The 19306-nt window shown below is 38.8% G+C and overlaps 1 long non-coding RNA gene across 1 annotated transcript in view; it reads left to right on the plus strand.

Annotated features, from left to right (window-relative positions):
• LOC113906879 overlaps positions 1 to 15895 on the plus strand; it is a 108737-nt gene extending 92842 nt beyond the window's left edge. Inside the window, exons 2-3 of the long non-coding RNA XR_003515012.1 lie at positions 13610 to 13782; positions 15648 to 15895. This is a non-coding gene — a long non-coding RNA (uncharacterized LOC113906879). The remainder of the gene's footprint in view (positions 1 to 13609; positions 13783 to 15647) is intronic.
• The last annotated feature ends 3411 nt before the right edge of the window (positions 15896 to 19306 follow it).

The following is a 19306-nucleotide window of genomic DNA, read 5'->3' on the forward strand; positions in this document are numbered from 1 at the left end:
TACACACACACACACATATACACAAACACATTTACCACTTATTTGCTCATCATTTCTTTTTTCATTTTAGACCATGCTTCTGGGTTAATTTTTTTTGTATAATGTAGATTTCTTAATAAAGCTTTATATAAATATAAAATATAAAGTTTGTATAATGTAGATTTCTTAATAAAGCTTCCCAGTTTGAGTTAATCTGATGCTGCTGCTGCTGCTAAGTCACTTCAGTCATGTCCGACTCTGTGTGACCCATAGACAGCAGCCCACCAGGCTCCCCCATCCCTGGGATTCTCCAGGCAAGAACACTGGAGTGGGTTGCTATTTCTTCTCCAATGCATGAAAGTGAAAAGTGAAAGGGAAGTTGCTAAGCATGTCTGTATTTTAGACATTCTTGAAAGATAGTCCTGCTGGATACATAATTCTAGGTTGATACTTTTGTCTCTCAACAACTTAAAGACATTATACCACTCTCCATTAATGCTGTTGCTGTCATTCCAACTGCATTTCTTTCTATGTTATCTAGTGTTTCCAGGATTTGAAAAACAATTTAGCCTACTTGGAATATATTGTTATTCCTGAATCAGTAGAGATTTGTGCTTTTATTAAAATCTCAATAAGTATAGCCAAAATGTGTCCAAAATTTGTCTTTCCTCCTTTCTATCTATTCTCTTTTTCTGGAATTCTGTCTAGATCTATGTTAACCTTTTATGTCCTTGATATCTCTCTCATATTTCTCATATCCCTGTCTGTGATGTATAATTTCTCAAGAAATACCACCATTAATTCTATCTTTAGATATATTTACTGCTTAACCATTGATTGAATTTTTTGTTTCAACAGTTACATTTTCATTTTTAGATGTCTCACTCTTCTTTCAAATATATGGATTCATAACCTTTAACTGGTTATCTTTGTAATGAAATCTTTTATTTCTCTAAACACTTCATGCATATTTGCCCAAAGTTCTTTATTTTATTATGATTCTACACAAAAATCTTGGGAGTGTAAATCTGTTGTTTATTGTTTTTACTGACTAACTAATGTTAACTGATGTTTTCTTTGTAGTCTTTGATTGTGATTAATTGCCTAATCTTAACTATGTGACATTCCAGTGAGTCTAAATTAGACAACTATTTTAGTGGAGAGGATTTTCTTCTGCTTCTGCTGACACCCAAAGAGTTGCGACAGCTAAGGATCATTTTAATTCCCTTTAATAATCCTGTATCACTGAGAGTTTAGGCTCAACTTAATGTTTCAGTGCTGTCCTAAGGCCTAGTGTTCCAACAGCAGTGCTTCTACCAGCTTCTGCCCTCATGTTCTCAGGGGAGCCCAATCCTTCTTGGCCGTCTACTACTCCTAGCTCCCAGCTCTGGCCACAGGTAACTCTGTCCACAACCGCTCCTCCTCCCAGAAAGAAAGAAAATTCTTAAAAATCAATGCTTAGTCTTGATTTGTAGGCAGAGAGGTATCTGCATTGCTGACTATCCACATCTTTCTCTACCAGGAACATTTGAATGAAACTCTAAAAAGTTGCTTCATTCATTAAGAAAATCAACACTTATTTTTGTAGTGCCTACTAAGTGCCAGGCACTGTACTTGTTAGATACTCAATCAACACTTGTTAATTTGACATGACTTTATAAACAACATTTAATTTATTTTCCAATCTTTCTAGTTCCCTCATTGCCATTTATAACTTCTCTCCCTCAGATCATGGTTTTACTCTGTATTCTTGTTTGATTGAATAACAAATATGGGGAATTTAGAAGCAGTCATCAGAGAGGAAGAGGTGAGATGATTGTGTAAAAACAAATGGACAAAATAGAGCTAAATCCCAAATTATTAACAAATTGTTCCAGAAGTTAATTTGAAAGCTTAACTTTCAAATTGACTGATGGGAACATGGGAACCTATTTAACTCATAATGTAGCAGATTACGCATATGCTCATTTATTCAATAAATGATTACCAAGTACCTATTATTTCCCAGGCACTGTAAAAGGTTGCTGGGGACACAGTAATAATCAAAATAAAGTAGTTCCTGTTCTTACATAGCTTACTGTTTAGCCAGAGATGCAAACTATGCAAGCAGTAGCAGTGAAAATTCAACCAGCCATGAAAACAATGAAGAAATACAGGGGGATGTGGAAGGATGCAAAACGTGAAGAGGTTAGCCTAACAAAGGAGAAGGAACAGTGAGAGGTGTTGGAGGAAATGTGTGTAAACGACAGTAGGCAGGGAGATCTACCACCTTAGTGAGACAAAGAGAAGTTATGACTGATGGAATTGAAGAGAATCCAGGGCCACTTTTGGGAAAGATAATTAAAAGATGAATCTGGAATGGTACTAAGGCCTGGTAACTGAAAGCAATAATGAAACTTTTAAATTTATCCTAAGGGCAATTGGGGAGAGTGAAAAAGCTGGCTTGAAACTCAACATTCAAAAAACTAAGATCATGGCATCCAGTCCCATCACTTCATGGCAAATAGATGGGGAGAAAGTGGAAACAGTGGCAGATTTTATTTTCTTGAGGTCCACTGTGGACAGTGACTACAGCCACAGAATTAAAAGACAATTGCTCCATAGAAGGAAAGTGATGACAAACCTAGACAGCATATTAAAAAGCAGAGACATCACTTTGCCGACAACGTTCCATATAGTCAAGGCTATGGTTTTTCTAATAGTCATGTACAGATGTGAGAGTTGGACCATAAAGAAGGCTGAGTGCTGAAGAACTGATGCTTTTGAACTGTGGTGCTGGAGAAGACTCCTGAGAGTCCCTTTTACAGCAAGGGGATCAAACCAGTCAATCCTAAAGGAAATCAACCCTGAATATTCATTGGAAGGACTGATGCTGAAGCTCCAATACTATGGCCACCTGATGCAAAGAGCCTACTATTGGAAAAGACCCTGATGCTGGGGAAGACTGAGCGCAGGAAGTGAAGGGGGCGACAGAGGATGAGATGGTTGGATGGCATCACTGGCTCGATGGACACAAATGTGAACAAACTCCGGGAGATAGTAGAGGACAGGAAAGCCTGGCATGTGGTAGTCCATGGGGTTGCAAAGAGTTGGACACAACTTAGTGACTCAACAACAACAACAAAGATCAATGGAGAGTCACTGAAGGACTTTATAATTTGACTATGAAAGTAATTTGAGTATGTTTACAATTTGCAAAGATTCTTTGGCTAGAATGTGAAAAATGAAAGAGAATGGCAGAGAGAGGGGAGTCTGAGAAACTAGGTAATGTATTTTCAGCAATTCAGGTGAGAGAGCATTGAGGAAAATGGATGAATTCAACAACTTAAGAGTAATTCTTATAAGGAAGTGAGAAGGCTTAGGGAAATAATGGATCAAGAGATGACTTTAGATTTAGCTTAGTCAGTTCTTTCTAGGGTAAGGAAATAAATACTGCTGAAATTTGATCTTAGGAACACTTGGTCCTGGCTGCCAACCAAACTTCCATAAGATACTTGAATGGATAATAGGATTTCCTTCTGTTTCTTCTTTGACTCAGGAAAGAAAGAAGATTTTTGCTTTCTCATCCCTAGTTGTAAAAGGAATGCTATCTCCAGTATAGGCATTGTGCTGTGTGGGCTAAGTCGCTTTAGTCGTGTCTGACTCTGTGACACTATGGACTGTAGCCCTCCAGGTTCCTCTGTCCATGGGATTCTCCAGGCAAGAATACTGGAGTGGGTTGCCATTGCCTTCTCCAGGGACCTTCCCCACCCAGGGGTGAAACCTGCATCTCTTGTGTATCCTATATTGGCAGACAGGCTCTTTACCACTAGCACCACTTGGGAAGCCCAAAACGGGCATTAAGTAGAAGGAAAAAACCAAGCTGTCAATCTGCCTTGATGGAGATGAAGAGACAACAAAGATAAATCTTGGTTCTTATCCAGGAGGTGGGGAGAGTAGGGATCCCAACTTAAGCATAGGTGGGGGCTACTGCTATCCAGCTATATCTGGTAGGACATGTGGACTGATAAGATGTGTCCACCAGGAGCCTAAAAGCCTCCTAGAAAACAGTACATTTAATATAGTGTTAAATATTACAGAAAACAGGTTAATCTAAGTATGTTTATCATGTTTATCATGTAGAGGTTAAAAATACGGGTTCTGTGATGGAAATTCAGGTAAGCTGTTTCAAATCCTAAAAGATGATGCTGAAAAGGGCTGCACTCAATATGCCAGCAAATTAGGAAAACTCAGCAGCAGTGGCCACAGGACTGGAAAAGGTCAGTTTTCATTCCAGTCCCAAAGAAGGGCAATACCAAAGAATGTTCAAACTACCACATAGTTGCACTCATTTCACATGCTAGCAAAGTAATATTCAAAATTCTCCAAGCTAGGCTTCAACAGTATGTAAACTGAGAACTCCCAGGTGTTCAAGCTGGATTTAGAAAAGGCAGAGGAACCAGGGATCAAATTGCCAACATCCGTTGGATCATATAAAAAGCAAGAGAATTTGAGAAAAACATCTATTACTGCTTTAATGACCACGTTAAAGCCTTTAACTATGTGGATCACAACAAACTGTGGAAAATTCTTAAAGCAATGGGAATACCAGACCACCTGACCTGCCTCCTGAGAAACCTGTAGGCAGGTCAAGAAGCAAAGAGTTAGAACTGGACATGGAACAATGGACTGATTCCGAATTGGGAAAGGAGTATAACGCTATATATTGTCACCCTGCTTATTTAACTTATATGCAGAGTATGTCATGTGAAATGCTGTGCTGGATGAAGCACAAGCTCGACTCAAGATTGCTGGAAGAAATATCAGTAATCTCAGATATACAGATGACACCACCCTTATGGCAGAAAGTGAAGAAGAACTAAAGAGCCTCTTGATGAAAGTGAAAGAGGAGAGTGAAAAAGTTGGCTTAAAACTCAACATTCCAAAAACGAAGATCATGGTATCTGGTCCCATCACTTCGTGGCAAATAGATGAGGAAACAATGGAAACAGTGGCAGACTTTATTTTCTTGGGCTCCAAAATCACTGCAGATGGTGACTGCAGCCATGAAATTAAAAGACACTTGCTCCTTGGAAGAAAACCTATGACCAACCTAGACAGCAGAGACTTTACTTTGCTTACAAAGGTCCATCTAGTTAAAGCTATGGTTTTTCCTGTGGTCATGTATGGATGTTAGAGTTGAACCCTAAAGAAGGCTGAGCACCGAAGAATTGATGATGTTGAACTGTGGTGTTGGAGAAGACTCTTGAGAGTCTCTTGGACTGCAAGGAGATCAAACCAGTCAATCCTAGAGGAAATCAGTCCTGAATATTCTTTGGAAGGATTGATGCTGAAGCTGAACCTCCAATATATTGGCCACCTGATGCTAAGAGCCAACTCATTAGAAAAGACCCTGATGGGCTGGTGCACTGGGGTGACCCTGAGGGATGGGATGGGGAGGGAGGTGGGTAGGGGGTTCATGATGGGGAACACATGTAACCCATGGCTGATTCATATTAATATATGGCAAAAACCACTACAATATTGTAAAGTAATTAGCCTCCAATTAAAATAAATTAATTTTAAAAAAAGAAAGAAAAGACCCTGATGCTGGTAAAGATGAAGATAGAAGGATAAGGGGATGACAAAGGATGAGATTGCAGGATGGCATCACTTACTCGATGGACATGAGTTTGAGCAATCTCCGGAAAATGGTGAAGGACAGGGAAGCCTGGCGTGCTGCAGTCCATGGGGTCGCAAAGAGTCAGACACGAGTGAGTAACTGAACACCAAAGAGTTATAGCATGATAGTTAATAACAAGAGTTCAGATTCTAGCTTCACCACTGTATGCGTCCAATTTCCTTATTTGTAAAAAGAATAACTTTCCTGCTTGTCTGATTTGGCAGTTGTGAGGATAAAATGAAGTAATCTGTACAAAGCACTTTAATCTCTGACACGTGACTCAAGAAATATTAGCTAATATTGTTAGCTCAGCTCTTCATGGACTTCAGACTTGAGCTTTGAGGAGGAGATAGGGGTGGCAAGGAGTAGGTGAGAAAAAAATAATGAAATAAAAGATTTGATTAGAATCTCATAAATACATTAGGGCAAGACCAGATGCAGGGCTAAGTCATTTCTAGAGAAACATTCCTTTGGTGTTCTAAACAACTGGCTCTGTTTGTCATATGATACGTAGTCTTAGAGAGGCATATTACCAATATGAAAAAAAAATCTGACACTTTTAAGAAGCAAATAAGGTAATCCTGGGCAAAACTTCTCAATTGTGTTTCTGCTAACGTACGTGAAGTACATGCTACTCGCTCAGGAGGAAAGACTACTGGCAGACTGACAAAATGAATCATTGCTGAAATGTATTCAAAGAGAATTAGAGAGCAGAACCAGGGACAGAATCTAACAGGAAATAAGCCCCATGGGTCATTCTGAGTTATAGCTTTTTCAGTGTGTCTGTATGAGTTTGTGTTTATTTGTATAATACTAGGATGTACTGTATTGAGCAAGGGGAATACTTTTCTGTAACATACGGGAAAGTTTTCTTTTATCGTTCAAGTTTTATCATCTGGTTTTTCACTTTTTATGCAAGTTTTTTTCCCCCTTTCATGTTAGAATAATTTTGGTCAATGTTTTTATTGTTATTTTTTTCAAAGTATGACTAACATTTAATTTTTTTGTCCTTAGAGACAGTCAAGAGTCATAATGGCTTTCTTTTATCAGAATGGAACCTATTCTACACAAAACTTAAAATCCATTCTTGGTTTTCATCTGAAACTTGACAAAATAAGCCACATTGATACTTTCTAGTCTTCAGCTTTCAAAGTATTTTTTGCAGTCTCCTTTTCACTTTGCATCTGGAAAAATATTTTTAAAACTCAAGTATGAGCATGGACTTTCCCAGTTTAAGACTTTTCAGTGATTCTTCCATTGATCTAAAAACCTGCCAGACTTGCCCCAATTTGGCACATACTTCCCACTCCAGCTGGGACTCCCAGTCTGATTCTTTTTTATCTCTGTGTACCAGCCACACAGGACTTAGTTCTGTTCTTCAGTGTATTTCTTTGTAGGTCAGATATTTAAATCCCAAATACAGACCTAGGCAGAGTAAGGTAAAGTGAAACAAGTCAAATGTAGAGTGGTGGTATCTTGTGCAAATTGAATCACACGTACACTCGTAGAAGCAGCTGCTTCTTGGTTCAGCTGAAAGTTGCCATGTGTTAGATCTAATTTTTCAAGAAATCTGTTTTGTGTGTGTGTGTGTAATCTCCAAGTTCTTAAATGTTGGCAACTGTTTTTCTAAGCACTCCAAAAGTCAATAAATCATGTTCTGCTTACTGTTATTATTCCTGTAGGGAGCCAGATTGCTTATTCTTCAAGACTCTAGTTCTTTATTTCATTACCCCATCTCCCTCCACCTTAGCCTCTCATCTCATCAGGAGAGTCCCTATATAGTTAAATTCCATTGCTTTATAGCTCTTAGAGCAGCTCTCACTGTTCCTTTTATAACATTCATCATACCTTTTTTGACTCATCATGCCCCTCAGAGTCTTATGAATTCCATAAGGTTAGAGACCATGCACATCTTTTCCATTGTATCTAGAACAATGGTGGGGATATAAAAGACCACTCAAAAATATTTGTGAATCTAGTTCAAGTGGATTACAACATTATCCTCACTACATTGAGCTCATTCACTCAGTCATGTCCAACTCTTTGTGGCCCCATGAATGGTAGCCTCCTCTGTCCATGGAATTTTCCAGGCAGGAATACTAGAGTGGGGTACCATTTCCTCCTCCAAGGGATCTTCTTAACCCAGAGACTGAACCCACATCTCTTGTGTCTCCTGCATTATGTCTCCTCATAATATTAATATTCAGTTCAGTTCAGTTCAGTCACTCAGTCGTGTCCGACTCTTTGCGACCCCATGAATCGCAGCACGCCGGGCCTCCCTGTCCATCACCAATTTCCGGAGTTCACCCAGACTCACGTCCATCAAGTCGGTGATGCCATCCAGCCATCTCATCCTCTGTCCTCCCCTTCTCCTCCTGCCCCCAATCCCTCCCAGCATCAGAGTCTTTTCCAATGAGTCAACTCTTCACATGAGGTGGCCAAAGTACTGGAGTTTCAGCTTTAGCATCATTCCTTCCAAAGAAATCCCAGGCTGATCTCCTTTAGAATGGACTGGTTGGATCTCCTTGCAGTCCAAGGGACTCTCAAGAGTCTTCTCCAGCACCACAGTTCAAAAGCATCAATTCTTCGGTGCTCAGCCTTCTTCACAGTCCAACTCTCACATCCATACATGACCACAGGAAAAACCATAGCCTTGACTAGACGAACTTTTGTTGGCAAAGTAATGTCTCTGCTTTTGAATATGCTATCTAGGTTGGTCATAACTTTCCTTCCAAGGAGTAAGCGTCTTTTAATTTCATGGCTGCAGTCACCATCTGCAGTGATTTGGGAGCCCCAAAAAATAAAGTCTGACACTGTTTCCAGTGTTTCCCCATCCATTTCCCATGAAATGATGGGACCGGATGCCATGATCTTCGTTTTCTGAATGTTGAGCTTTAAGCCAACTTTTTCACTCCACTTTCACCTTCATCAAGAGGCTTTTTAGTTACTCTTCACTTTCTGCCATAAGGGTGGTGTCATCTGCTTATCTGACGTTATTGATATTTCTCCCTGCAATCTTGATTCCAGCTTGTGTTTCTTCCAGTCCAGCGTTTCTCATGATGCACTCTGCATGTAAGTTAAATAAACAGTTTGACAATATACAGCCTTGACATATTCCTTTTCCTATTTGGAACCAATATGTTGTTCCATGTCCAGTTCTAACTGTTGCTTCCTGACCTGCATACAAATTACTCAAGAGGCAGATTAGGTGGTCTGGTATTCCCATCTCTTTCAGAATTTTCCACAGTTTATTGTGATCCACACAGTCAAAGGCTTTGGCATAGTCAATAAAGCAGAATAGATGCTTTTCTGGAACTCTCTTGCTTTTTCGATGATCCAGCAGATGTTGGCAATTTGATCTCTGGTTCCTCTGCCTTTTCTAAAACTAGTTTGAACATCTGGAAGTTCATGGTTCACATATTGCTGAAGCCTGGCTTGGAGAATTTTGAGCATTACTTTACTAGCGTGTGAGATGAGTGCAATTGTTCAGTAGTTTGAGCATTCTTTGGCATTACCTTTCTTTGGGATTGGAATGAAAACTGACCTTTTCCAGTCCTGTGGCCACTGCTGAGTTTTCCAAATTTGCTGGCACACTGAGTGCAGCACTTTCATAGCATCATCTTTCAGGTTTTGAAATAGCTTAACTGGAATTCCATCACCTCCAATAGCTTTGTTCGTAGTGATGCTTTCTAAGGCCCACTTGACTTTACATTCCAGGATGTCTGGCTCTAGGTCAGTGATCACACCATCATGATTATCTGGGTCATGAAGATCTTTTTTGTACAGTTCTTCTGTGTATTCTTGCCATCTCTTAATATCTTCTGCTTCTGTTAGGTCCATACCATTTCTGTCCTTTATCGAGCCCATCTTTGCATGAAATGTTCCTTTGGTATCTCTGATTTTCTTGAAGAGATCTCTAGTCTTTCCCATTCTGTTGTTTTCCTCTATTTCTTTGCATTGATCGGTGAGGAAGGCTTTCTTATCTCTTCTTGCTGTTCTTTGGAACTCTGCATTCTTTCCTTTTCTCCTTTGCTTTTCACTTTTCTTCTTTTCACAGCTATTTGTAAGGCCTCCTCAGACAGCCGTTTTGCCTTTTTGCATTTCTTTTTCTTGGAGATGGTGTTAATCACTGCCTCCTGTACAATGTCATGAACCTCCGTCCATAGTTCTTGAGCCAAAGTTATTCTTTAGCCAAAGTTAAGCAATCAAAACCTCTAAATTATTGAAAATAACATTTCTTATAGATTTGTATCAAAGAAGCTAAAGAATGCTCAAGCCCCATTGGGAGTCATTTTACTTCCAGTGATTATTTTAAAAAAAGATTAAAATCTATTAACTTTAGGTAAAGTTTGTAAGAGAATAGAATTTATCTGATTTTATGTTGTTTAAGAACCAACCGAAAGCATACACAGAGTATTAAGATTTTATTCATGTTTTTTAAAATTGGTATAAATAATGGTGGGCTTCCCTGGTGGCTCAGATGGTAAAGAATCCACCTGCAATGTGGGAGACCCTGGTTAGATTCCTGGACTTGAAAGATCCACTTGAGGATGGCATGGCAACCCACTCCAATATTCTTGCCTGAAGAATCCCCGTGGACCAGAGGAGCCTGGCAGGCTGTAGTCCATGAGGTCACAAAGAGTTGGACACAGCTGAGCAGCTAACCACAGCACAGCATAAATAATGGTAACATTGGAAACTCTGAAATGCTGAGGTTTATTGGCTACTTTTATTGCTTTATTCTTGATTATCATATCACTAATGAGATTAAAATAACTAATGATATTTCCACTGTACCTTTAAATGAGCCCTGGTGGCTTAAACAGTAAGGCATTTGCCTGCAATGCGGGAGACCTGGGTTCAATCCCTGGGTTGGGAAGATTTCCTAGAGAAGAAAATGGCAACCCACTCTAGTATTCTTGCCTGGAGAATCCCATGGACAGAGGAGCCTGGTAGGCTACAGTCCATGGGGTCACAAAGAGTTGGACACGACTGAGTGACTTCACTTCACTTCACCTTTAAATGAGTGAGTTCGATTTGTTGTGTCAACACTGTGATACTCATCCACCACATGTATCATCTTTGTGAAAAAAATTCCCCCGATTATTAACATATTCAAATCACATTCCAAGTAGTCTGAGTAGTGACCACACAACAGATGATACAAAATTTTGGTATTTTGGTATTTTTATATGGAGACGATAGAAACTGTAATTCAGGAAGTTAAGTCTGTCGTAAAGGTAGTTTATTATGATTAGCATTTAATTCAGTATGAGTCTTTCGGATGCCTCACCTCTAGGACCTTACTGGCTTCCTATTGGGTAGCCTAATATTGCACACCTTAAACAGTTTGAAAAAAAAAATGTGAGTATATGACTCCCAACATTAAAGCAATGGTTAAGATTAGTAATTAGCTCTTTTTTGAAGGAGACTGTTTAAGAAAAAATATATTGAACACTCACCGTGAGTCAATATAAAAGTCCAACTGAATGGATAATGAATAAATCCAAGTTGCTGTCTTCAGTGAACTCATCATAGTTCATAGGACTGAGGATATCAGGCACTAAGTTTTCCTTTCTCTTTTCCACCCTGTATGATTTATCTGTCTCTCTCAGAGTGCTTTTCTTATCATTTTGAAGTTAATATTACACAAGTGCTATGAATAAAGTGCTGTGGGCTAAGGTGAGAGCATGGTTAATTTTTACTGAGGAAAAAAAGTCAAATCATTATAGGAAGGGACATTTATGGTGAGATGGAAGAATCAGAAGATCTGTCTAGAAAAGAGAAGAAGGAGAACAAATTTCTAGCTTGAGTGAAATGAATAGTCACTGGTAGCTGACTGTGAAAGAGCATGGCATGTTCAGGGGAGGGTGCATCCACAGCTCCTGAGAATGTGATCTGCTTCTTATCCAGGGATAGGGGTGGAGACATAGGAAGGTCAAGCTATTGATGGAAGCCAGTTATGAATTCCAACACCAGTTTATTTTGAAGGCAATAGAGATCCAATGGAGGATTAAAATAAGCAAGTTATCAGATATGACAGTGTAGATGTGGTTCGGCAATGGGCACATACTGTTAAGCAGGAGTCTAACTAAAGACCATTTCTGTTATCCTGGTGAGAGATTTTGAGAGGGCTAACACAAGGCAGTGGGAAAGAAGTTCTGACAGAGGAAATCTTTCCACAATAAAAACAACAGGATAGTCTTTCGTGCTTCTTGCTTGTTGGAAGAATGGAGTGAGAAAGAGGTATTGTTCTAATGTGAGATGTGGCTTGGGTCAGGAAAAAGCTTAGTAAGTTAGGGTGGACACACAGGAAAAGAAGAAACACCACTTTTTTTTTTTTTCCCTAAACACTGGCTTCAAATTATATTTCAGATTTTATTCAACATTGACAGTATTTTTAAATGGCCAGCTATTTTCATGTTCATATGCTAAATATTAGCCAGTCTCAAGTGATGTGTTAAATCAATGTTGCTCTAAAACAGATGTTTTAAAATAATCTTGTGACAAAGATGGGAAAATTCTTCCTTAAAAGCATAAACAAAAACATTTTAACAAGATACATTTTAAGGGAAAGTTTGTACTGACTAACTAATCACAAATGTTTTCTTAGGAAATGGCCTGTTTAACTTTCCTGACTATTAGCACCAGCATTTCTTGGCTGTGTCTGGGTTTTGGAAGTAAAAAACATGCTTTGAGTGAGCTGACTATTTTTAAGATGACTTTGAAACAGAATCTGTATTGAGGTTCTCTAACTGCTACACTATTTTATATAAACAAGAAACAGTGTTTATGGGCAATATTCACAAAATTGAATATCCAATGTCATGATTAAGATCCTACGTGGTGCACATCGAGGCAAAATAAATAATTTTAAAACCTTGGGGAGAAAAATAGAGTTAAAGTGGTTTATAAAAATTCTTGACTTGTTTTTTTTAATGTGATATCTTACCTGGAAGTGATAAGAGAAACTCTCTGGGTTTAATAATGATGAGGAAAAACTGCTTGAGAAATATATTAATAACATGAAATTTGAGAGCATATGTCTACGATAGTGGAGAACTGCAAAGTGATGATGAACAAAAATTTCTGTTTCTTCTCTTTCTCTTCTCTGCCCATCTCTCTCTCCCTATCTTTTCCCTCCTCCCTTCCTCCCTCCTTCCCCCTACCTCTTTCTTTATGTTCAGAGCAAGAAGAATAAGGCAGAGATAGGTCTACTATTTGGGGATGGGAACTAAATTTAACAGCTCACAGAAAGAAAACAGAACTACTCTATTACTATTTTGCATTCATCTTCTTCTAAGAAAATGATATTTAAACTGACATATGTTAACTAGTGATTATAAAGAAAAAATTAAAATTTGATGAAGGGGACAAAGAGGGACAATGCCAGCATGTAATAATGGCGAAATATAGGGTCTGGTATTAAAGCAAAGTTTGAATTTATGCCTTACTAGGTACATGACTAGGCAAGCTAGTTGATCTGTTCAAGCTGAGTGGTATCTAAAATTTCATTTTCTTCATTTTTAACATGAAAATAATACTACTGGAAGATTAGTAAAGTAGGATCAAATGAAATAATACGTGAAACTTACTGGATGCTTAGATTTTCTCCATTTCCTAGCCTAGTAACTAATAACTAACTTTATACTGTGTTCAAAGTACAGGACCAAGTGAATAATATCCTGATTTATGAAAGTACTTGAAATGTGACCATAAAGCTCTCTATTGATTGTCTTCAAGAAAATTATGTAAGAATAGCCAAAATCTAAATTTTTTAAGAGGACAATGATAGAGCTTGGAGATTTCTGACTAGTCAACTTCACATCAATCCCTGGTAAGACTTTGTAGAATATATCATTAAATGGATAGCTTAGGAAAACTTAAGTAATATAGTTCCCAGTGAGAATCCAACATGAGTTCCAAAAGAACAAGTCTTGCTAAACAAATCAATTTTATTTCTGCCAGGGTTTCTAGGTTGATAGAAGAAGGAATTGATGTAGACACCATGTGACCCCCATGGCCTAAGGCACTTGACAACGAGATAGTGGTAAGCTACGCGTAACCAATGAGTGTTCAAAGATGGGGCATCGCCCCAGTTCCATCGCCTTTCCTCACTGCTCAATGGACGTCTTCTAGAGGTAACTCTAGACCACTGCATCCATCCTTATGCTGCTTTCATCTTGCTGGTTTTGGACCTGTTTTTTTAGCTCGCTAAGTTCATTTTAAATTTTATTAGCTTTCACGTCCAGTTTTATGTCACCTGCAGACTGAGTTGGCTAAAATGTTCCTTTGGTTTTAAAGTAAAAATTAAAAGGTACATTTTTCATTTTCACCAAGAATGTTATTAAACAACTTATTCACCGTTTTGTTCCAGTACCTTCTGCCATCTTTCAGGCAACGTCATTGTTCTCTCTTCACAAAGCTTTGTATCTTTTTGAGCAAAGAACTGTTTCAGATGCTTTTTACAGTTTTCCAGAGAACTGAATTTTTTTTCATTAAGAGAATTTTGTAAAGACCAAAATAAATGGAAATCCGAAGGTATAATGTCTGGTGAATATGGCAGATGAATCAGAACTTCTCAGCCAAGCTGTAACAGTTTTTGCCTGGTCATCAAAGAAACATGCGGTCTTGCATTATCCTGATGGAAGATGATGCATTTTCTGTTGACTAATTCCGGACGCTTTTCCATCGCGTGCTGCTTTTAGTTGGCCTAAACTGGGAGCAAGCACTTGTTGAAATTAATTGTTTAGTTTTCCAGAAGGCGCTCATAATAGAGGACTTCCTTCTAATCCCACTATATATACATCACTTTCTTCTAAGACTGGCCTTTGCTGTGGTTGGTGGTGGTTCATTTTACTTGCCCCACAGTCTGTTCCATTCTGCATAATTGTACAGTATCTGCTTTTTATTGCCCATCAACCCAGGCCGAGCAGCAGTAGGTCCAGGGAGTGTGGCTTGGGGGAGGGGCTGCTACATCCTGTTCCTAGGCCTGAAGCTATGGGGGATAATGGGGTACAGAGCATCTATCAGCCTCAGGGGCCTCACTTGGCCCCAGCCCCAAGGGCAACCCTCTTACCTCTTTCCCTTGAGAACAATCTCAAGAAGACAGGGAGGCAAGCTCAGATACCAAACAGTGTTTATATATTTATTTATATACATACATTTACATCAGAAAAGAACAGTTCAAGGTACAGGAAGCCAACAGACCTCAGGCGGTGTCCCTCTGCCTGCTCCACAGAATATTTTGTTACATTTCAGTAGAACATCACTTGCAGAAATACAGTCAAAGTTTTTTTTTTCTGTTAACTTATGTGAAACCCAAACATCAGAATGATGAACATAACCAAGCTGGTGCAAATGATTTTCAATGCTTGATTTGGATCTTTTGAATATGTTGGCTATCTCCCATGTGGTATATCATCAATTTCTTTCAATTTAATTGCTATCAACTTCAACTGGTCTACCCAACTGAGGAGCACCATCCAGCAAGAAATCTCTAGCACTAAACTTCACTAACCACTTTTGACACAATCAGTCACAGCACTTTCTCCATGTACTGCACAAATAATTTTGTCTTTTAGTTGCATTTTTACCTTTTTTGAAATATAAAGCATAATATGCCAAAATGTTGCTTTTTTTTTTTCATCTTCAGTATTAAAATGGCTACACAAAAATACAATTTAGATAAGTTTTTTCTTAAATACATGCTGATACAACAGCTGTCACAATACAATATAACAAAATTGTTTCTAATGAAGTTAAAGATAACTAAGCACTACAGGGACTTCCCTGATGGCTCAGTGGGTAAAAAATTTGCCTACATTGCAGGAGACCAACCACTAACTAGAACCATCTGATGGAAAAAATCAAATGAAGTTCTGACCCAACCCAGTATTTGATAAGTCCTCTTTTAGTGGAACACAAGGACTCAGATGATCCCTTTTGGCTTATGACCTATCTGATGGACAAAATATTCATTGCTTTTCTTTTTTGTTTCTTGTAGGCTCTATGGCTCTGGGCAAGTTATGGACTTCTGCAAACTCAGTTTTCTCATCTGTAAAACAGAAGTAATAGTATAACCTCAGAATTACTTTGGGACACAGTAGTTGATTAACATAATATATGTCAATCATTTGACATATATTATGCATTAATCATTTGACATGTATTATGCTTATCATAGTTCATCAGGCATTCTGTCTATCAGATCTAGTCCCTTAAATCTCTTTCTCACTTCCACTGTATAATCATAAGGGATTTGATTTCGGTCATACCTGAATTGTCTAGTGGTTTTCCCTACTTTCTTCAATCTAAGTCTGAATTTGGCAATAAGGAGTTCATGATCTGAGCCACAGTCAGCTCCCAGTCTTGTTTTTGCTGACTGTTTAGAGATTCTCCATCTTTGGCTGCAAAAAGTATACTCAGTCTGGGGGCCTAGATCTGATAGACAGAATGCCTGATGAACTATGGAAGGAGGTTCGTGACATTGTACAGCAGACAGGGATCAAGACCATCCCCATGGAAAAGAAATGCAAAAAAGTAAAATGGCTGTCTGAGGAGGCCTTACAAATAGCTGTGAAAAGAAGAAAAGTGAAAAGCAAAGGAGAAAAGAAAAGACATAAGCATCTGAATGCAGAGTTCTAAAGAATAGCAAGGAGAGATAAGAAAGCTTTCCTCAGTGATCAATGCAAAGAAATAGAGGAAAACAACAGAATGGGAAAGACTAGAGATCTCTTCAAGAAAAATTAGAGATACCAAGGGAACATTTCATGCAAAGTTGGGCTCGATAAAGGACAGAAATGGTATGGACATAACAGAAGCAGAAGATATTAAGAAGAGATGGCAAGAATACACAGAAGAATTGTACAAAAAAGATCTTCATGACCCAGATAATCACGATGGTGTGATCACTGACCTAGAGCCAGACATCCTGGAATGTGAAGTCAAGTGGGCCTTAGAAAGCATCACTACGAACAAAGCTAGTGGAGGTGATGGAATTCCAGTTGAGCTATTTCAAATCCTGAAAGATGATGCTGTGAAAGTGCTGCACTCAATATGCCAGCAAATTTGGAAAACTCAGCAGCGGCCACAGGACTGGAAAAAGTCAGTTTTCATTCCAATCTCAAAGAAAGGCATGCCAAAGAACGCTCAAACTACCGCACAATTGCACTCATCTCACACGCTAGTAAAGTAGTGCTCAAAATTCTCCAAGCCAGGCTTCAGCCATATGTGAACCGTGAACTTCCAGATGTTCAAACTGGTTTTAGAAAAGGCAGAGGAACCAGAGATCAAATTGCCAACATCTGCTGGATCATGGAAAAAGCAAGAGACTTCCAGAAAAGCATCTATTTCTGCTTTATTGACTATGCCAAAGCCTTCGACTATGTGGATCACAATAAACTGTGGAAAATTCTGAAAGAGATGGGAATACCAGACCACCTGACCTGCCTCTTGACAAACCTATATGCAGGTCAGGAAGCAACAGTTAGAACTGGACATGGAACAACAGACTGGTTCCAAATAGGAAAAGGAGTACATCAAGGCTCCATATTGTCACCCTGTTTATTTAACTTATATGCAGAGTACATCATGAGAAACACTGGGCTGGAAGAAGCACAAGCTGGAATCAAGATTGCTGGAAGAAATGTCAATCACCTCAGATATGCAGATGACACCACCCTTATGGCAGAAAGTGAGGAGGAACTAAAGAGCCTCTTGATGAAAGTGAAAGAGGAGAGTGAAAAAGTTGGCTTAAAGCTCAACATTCAGAAAACGAAGATCATGGCATCTAGTCCCATCACTTCATGGGAAATGGATGGGGAAACAGTGGAAACAGTGTCAGACTTTAATTTTTGGGCTCCCAAATCACTGCAGATGGTGATTGCAGCCATGAAACTAAAAGATGCTTATTCCTTGGAAGGAAAGCTATGACCAACCAAGACAGCATATTAAAAAGCAGAGATATTACTTTTCCAACAAAGGTCCATCTAGTCAAGGCTATGGTTTTTCCTGTGGTTATGTATGGATGTGAGAGTTGGACTGTGGAGAAAGCTGAGCACCAAAGAATTGATGCTTTTGAACTATGGTGCTGGAGAAGACTCTTGCAAGTCCCTTGGACTGCAAGGAGATCCAACCAGTCAATCCTAAAGGAGACCAGTCCTGGGTGTTCATTGGAAGGACTGATGCTGAGGCTGAAGCTCTAATACCTTGGCCATCTCATGCAAAGAGTTGACTCATTGGAAAAGACTCTGATGCTGGGAGGGACTGGGGGCAGGAGGAGAAGGGGACGACAGAGGATGAGATGGCTGGATGGCATCACTGACTCGAAGCACATGAGTTTGGGTGAACTCCGGAAGTTGGTGATGGACAGGGAGGCCTGGCGTGCTGCGATTCATGGGGTCACAAAGAGTTGGACACGACTGAATGACTGAACTGAACTAAACTGATGCTTATCATATGACATAATGTATGCTTGGTATATTATAGGTATTTAGTAGATGGTTATTTTTAGACAGGATATAAAGCTAGAGAACAGTAACTCTTCATGAATCATGATACAGAAGCATAATAAAATAGTGAGAAGTTGTTATATTAGTTAATATTTTGGCTCTGTTAACTATTCACATATTGATATGTTTCCTGGGGCAATAAAAAAATCTAGATTACACATCTATCCCCAACTAATTCTAAAGAAGTTTGTCTTCTACAAAGCAAACCATAAAAATACCACCGTCTTCCATTTCAGGTTCCAAGGAAATTACTTTATGGTTGTGACCTAATTTTTTTCAATGCAAAATCTCTGTTTTACAGAGAGAATATAGAAGCACCATCCATGTCTAGATCAATTGCCAAAATTATATTGTTTTCTGGAGTATATGGGGAATGAAGCATACCATACATATATATCATTCTTAACTATATCAGTGACCTTGTTATTATATATAATTTTTTGTTTTTCATTAGTTTTTTGTGTTTGGAATCAAGACTTTCAATTGAATTCTTATCAACTTTTAAATAAACCTATATATATATATATATATATATATATATATATATGTAGAAAATCAATATTTTCTACATCTTCAAATCTACATCTAGGTTCAAAGGCAAACATTGTGTTTGCATTAACCTAAGGGGTAAGAGAGGGAGATTCCCTGGTGGCTCAGATGGTAAAGCATCTGCGTCCAATGCAGGAGACCTGGGTTCAATCCCTGGGTCAGGAAGATCCCCTGGAGAAGAAAATGGCAACCCACTCCAGTACTCATGCTTGGAAAATTCCATGGATGGAGAAGCCTGGTGGGCTACAGTCCATGGGGTCACAAAGAGTTGGACACGACTGAGCGACTTCACTTAAGGGGTAAGAGAAAAGAGAACTCAAAATGTATTTTTTATAAATTATACATTCACCTGCAATAATTAATTTTCACATTTATCAAAATGATGTATTCAAGTAGAAAATAAATTTGGTAGAAATAAAACATGCTTTGGACATAAAGATAAGAACTACAGATTACTGTGTCAGATCAGAGTGAGGTGCATTCACTCTGCCCCATCTCTGAATTCTTTATATATTAGAGAACACTGAATCACTCACACAAGGCTTTTGCCTTGGTTCACTCAGTTCTCCAGCTTCCGTTTCCCTCATCCTGTCTATTAGAGAAG

This window comes from Bos indicus x Bos taurus, chromosome 16, assembly GCF_003369695.1.
Source record: "Bos indicus x Bos taurus breed Angus x Brahman F1 hybrid chromosome 16, Bos_hybrid_MaternalHap_v2.0, whole genome shotgun sequence".
NCBI classification, from domain to species: domain Eukaryota; kingdom Metazoa; phylum Chordata; class Mammalia; order Artiodactyla; family Bovidae; genus Bos; species Bos indicus x Bos taurus.